The 4554-nt window shown below is 42.4% G+C and overlaps 1 non-coding gene across 1 annotated transcript; it reads left to right on the top strand.

Annotated features, from left to right (window-relative positions):
- The first annotated feature begins 957 nt into the window (after positions 1-957).
- On the top strand, positions 958-1121 carry LOC116092836. Its single transcript, XR_004119526.1, has one exon. It is a non-coding gene; the product is annotated as a U1 spliceosomal RNA (small nuclear RNA).
- Positions 1122-4554: the final 3433 nt, after the last annotated feature.

Below are 4554 nucleotides of genomic sequence, written 5' to 3'. Positions count from 1 at the left end.
AAAAACAATCTGGAGATTAGAGTACAAAATGCCCTAAAATTTATCTTGAAAGTGGGGGAATTATAATCTGAGCTATCTAAATATAAGTCAAACTGTTTATAAGAAAGATAGATTACAGTCTGAGCATTGAAGAGTGGCAAAGTTTTAGGTAAGTTTGTGGATCATCACTGACAAATTTAGCAGTTATGTTAGCTCTTGTGCCCTCTTTCTTGACTAGGTGGATGAATAGATAAGGCTGCATAGCAAATTTAAAGATTTATTTATTTATTTATTTATTTATGTATAGGAGTGCTCTGTCTGTGTATAGAGCCTGCATGCCAGAAGAAGGCATCCCATTTTTGATGGTTGAGAGCCACCATGTGGTTGTCGGGATTTGAACTCAGGATCTCTGGACTCAGGACCTCTGCATTCAGAAACTCAGGCCAGTATTCTTAACTGCTGAATCACCTCTCCAGCCCCCTTTTAAGACTTATTTTAGTTTTGTGTTTTATCTGTGCACTGTGTGTGTGTGTGTGTAGTGCCTGCAGAGGACAGAAGAGGGCATTGGATCTCCTAAATTGGAGTTACAGAGAGTTGTAGGCTGCTATATGACTCCTGGGAATCAAACCTAGGTCCTTTGGAAGAGCAGCCAGTGATTTTTAGCTGCTGAGCCATCTCTCCAGCCCAGAGTAGGACAATTTAACACAAAGCCAGGTTGTTTAAGTTTGCAGAAAACTTGTTGAACTCTCATGCTCTCATGTATTTAAGAATTTGCGCACACACTCCAACATGGTAAGAGTGCATCTGAGCTGGGCAGTGGTGGCGCACACCCTTAATCCCAGCACTTGTAAGGCAGAGGCAGGTGGATTTCTGAGTTCGAGGCCAGCCTGGTCTACAGAGTGAGTACCAGGACAGCCAGGGCTACATAGAGAAACCATGTCTCGAAAAAACAAACAAACAAACAAACAAACAATTTGTATACTTACCTGGACGTGGAGATACCACGACCAGGAAGGTGGTTTTCCCAGGGCGAGGCTTATCCATTGCACTCTGGATGTGCTGACCCCTGCAATTTCCCCAAATGCGGGAAACTCAACTGCATAATTTGTGGTAGTGGGGGATTGCGTTCACGCTCTCCCCTGAAAAAAGAAAAAAGAAAAAGAAAAAAAAACAATTTGTGTCAAGGAAAGTGTAGCCGATATCTGAGCTGGGATTTCTCTGACCCTCTTTTCTGCTGAAAAGTTCAGGATGGCTACGTACTCCCTGCCTACATTAGAAAGGGATTCCTAACCAATGACTTGAGGGTTATAGGTGGTACTGGGAGGCAGAGGGTTTGCAAACTACCTAAAATTGCCTAAAACATTTTAATGTGAGTACCAGTTGGAACTGTTCTGGATAAAGTGGGTGTATGTAGTACTCTCTGATAGAACTTTCTGTAATAATGAAAACGTTCTGTCCACCCTGTTCAATGCAAGAGTAACTAACCACATTAATTTAACTTTAGTTGATTTAGTTCACCTCTTAGGTTCATTAGCCCTTTAGTGATTTTACGAAGTCCATAGACCTGTGCACTCATTGCTGAATTCAAGGTTAGAACTAAATCAATCAAGATTAAAGACACTGGAAGACCTTGAGGATAGAGGAGCAGCTCCTGCACAGACACAGAGACTCTGGAAAAGTGGAGACAGTGGATGTGTAAGCCAGAGATGGCTTGGATTCCAGAAATCATGTCTATGGGAGCTTGACAGTGCTGTGATCAGGCAATTGGTACAAGTCACTTTCAGGATGGCTGTTAGGATGCCAGGTCATAAAACTCTGACATGAGGGGAAGAAGAGGAGGACATTGCAAAGTCAAATCAGCGATCCAGTTATGGTTACTGTGGGGTCCATGACAGAGCTGGACATCAGTTTTGAGAGTGAGGACAAAAGTAGCAAGCCATGTGACCTCACATCTCTGAGGGGCGGAGCTGAATCTCCCTGCCTGTCTTTTGACAGGTGGCAGGCTTGGTCCTAGAATATAAGATTAACTGGGGTTTATGACGTTTGTTGGTAAGGCCAGAGACTCAGTGAGAGGGAACCCAGAAATATGGAAGACTTGTTTGTCCTACCCTCAGTCCACCATGGTTGCCTAACACTACATGCCTGAAGATGGATAACCATTTAAATGCATGCTTCTCAAACTGCTTAGATGAGAAATTATTTTTCTAGTCTTACACAAAACATAGTATGAGTAATGTAAAATAGGTTTGCTGTCAAGGTAGAGTAAAGGGGTGATCAGAGAATGTAGAGCCACACCTACTCCATTTTTAGACAGCCTTTGAGGAACCTTGTCGGAGCTTTGCCCACTACTAGAAAAATGACTAACAGAGGGCCCCATCTCTGCTCTAATTCACCACCCAGGTTAGTGCACCTAGGGGAGAGATGATGAACAGAGAAAAACATCTCATGTAGAAGCAAGGATTGCTGGGAAGGGCTGTAGGTGGGAAGGGTACATCAGCATAGAAGTTATGTTGTTGACAGGGGAACCAGTAGTGTGTAAATTGCTCTTAGGAAGTCCAGAGGAGCCTAATCTTGACACAGACAATTTTTTTTCTGACCTTTACAGTTAATGGAAAATAATCCTCTGTATTCACAGGTTCTGAATCTTGGGTTCAACCAATTGCATATAGAAAATAATATTTTTTTAAGATTTATTTATTTATTTTATGTATATGAGCACACTGTAGCTGTACAGATGATTGTGAGCCTTCATGTGGTTGCTGGGAATTGAAATGTTAGGACCTCTGCTCGCTCTGGTCAACCCCGCTCTCTCATCCCAAAGATTTATTTATTATTATACATAAGTACACTGTAGCTGACTTCAGATGCATCAGAAGAGGGCACCAGATCTCATTACGGGTGCTTGTGAGCCACCATGTGCTTGCTGGGGTTGGAACTCAGGACCTTCGGAAGAGCAGTCAGTGCTCTTACCCACTGAGCCATCTGGCCAGGCTGAAAATAATCTTTTAGTGTCTGAGAAGACGGCTTGGTCAGTAAAGCACTTACAAGCATGAAGACCTGAGTTCAATACCCAGAATCCACATAAAACTCCAAGCATTGTGGGTCTTGTTTATAATTATAGCACTGGAGGGATGGAGACAGAAGGAGTCCTGGTACTTGCTGACCAGCCAGTCTTTAGTTGAGTCAGTGAAATCCAAGTTCAGTGAGAGTCTGCATAAAAAATAAGCTAAAGAGAAAGATATTGCTGGGCTATGGTGGCGCACACCTTTAATCCCAGCACTTGGGAGGCAGAGGTGGGTGGATTTCTGAGTTTGAGGCCAGCCTGGTCTACAGAGTGAGTTCCAGGACATCCAGGGCTATACAGAGAAACCCTGTCTCAAAAAAACCAAAAAAGGGGGCTGGAGAGATGGCTCAGTGGTTAAGAGCACTGATTGCTCTTCCAGAGGTCCTGAGTTCAATTCCCAGCAGCCACATGGTGGCTCACAACCATCTGTAATGGCATCTGATGCCCTCTTCTGGTATGTCTGAAGACTGACAGTGTACTCATATACATGAAATAAATAAATGAATTTAAAAAAAAAAAAGAAAAAACCAAAAAAAAAAAAAAGGATATTATTGATCTCTCACCCCCATATAAATGCATATTCACTGACACCTGCATAGATACATGAACATGTATTTATGAATATGCCACTTAGTTAATAACAGGTTTCTCTGCCAAAGTAATAAGCCAATTCAAACTGAATCAAGAATATAAAGGCAGGTGTACTGAGAGTCAGCTCTCAGGAAGGTTCACCAATCCCACAGGAGGAGGTCAGTAGAATCTTGCACCTGTACTAAAGCAAGGCGATTTTATAGAGCTCAAGCAAGGAATGATGATGACCTAGGAGGTGGGATTATGACCATATATGCTCAAAAAACTGAGGCCCAGGGCTGGTACTCTTGGGTGGGTTGCCAGAAACTCAGAGCAGAGGAGCTTTCTCTGTGCAGGTGTTGAGAGTTGAGAGGAGAGCAGACAGGGTTTCCCAGTTTGTGCAGGGGTGAGCATGGGTTCCAGCCAGTTAAGTACACATATACACCCAAAATTGCCCATGTATTGAATACCTTCAGACTTTTAACCCTGTCATTTTATAAAAGAGTTTTTAACATGTTTGATTATGGAAAAGTATTCTAGAACCAATTCCTTAGATATGGAATGATTACTATAATTTGAAATACAGCCACCATGGTGACTATGGGGAAAGAAAAATTTCATTTCCCTAATGCATGTTCTGCTTATGCTCATGAGATATGCCATGCAAAATAATAATAGGTTTGGGAAATTTGTGTTATCTTTCTAGTTTGTTCTTGACAAATAATATTTCATATAAGACTTTGTTTGCATCTAACTTACTCTAGCCTACGTTTAGATGGAAAGAGATTCCCACCCCTGACCCCTGCCTGACTGCATGTATGTCTGTAAGCAGGGAGGCTGTTGTGTAACAAAATACAGGGAGATGCTATCCATGTGAAAGACCCCCAGAACTGGGGAGATCCTTACTCAAGTCTCAGGATGATGCGACCACCCAATGACTC

The sequence above is a fragment of the Mastomys coucha genome, unplaced genomic scaffold (genome assembly GCF_008632895.1).
Source record: "Mastomys coucha isolate ucsf_1 unplaced genomic scaffold, UCSF_Mcou_1 pScaffold15, whole genome shotgun sequence".
Classification (NCBI taxonomy): Eukaryota; Metazoa; Chordata; class Mammalia; order Rodentia; family Muridae; genus Mastomys; species Mastomys coucha.
Note: the sequence above shows the minus strand (reverse complement) of the source record. Positions and strands in the feature narration are given on the sequence as shown.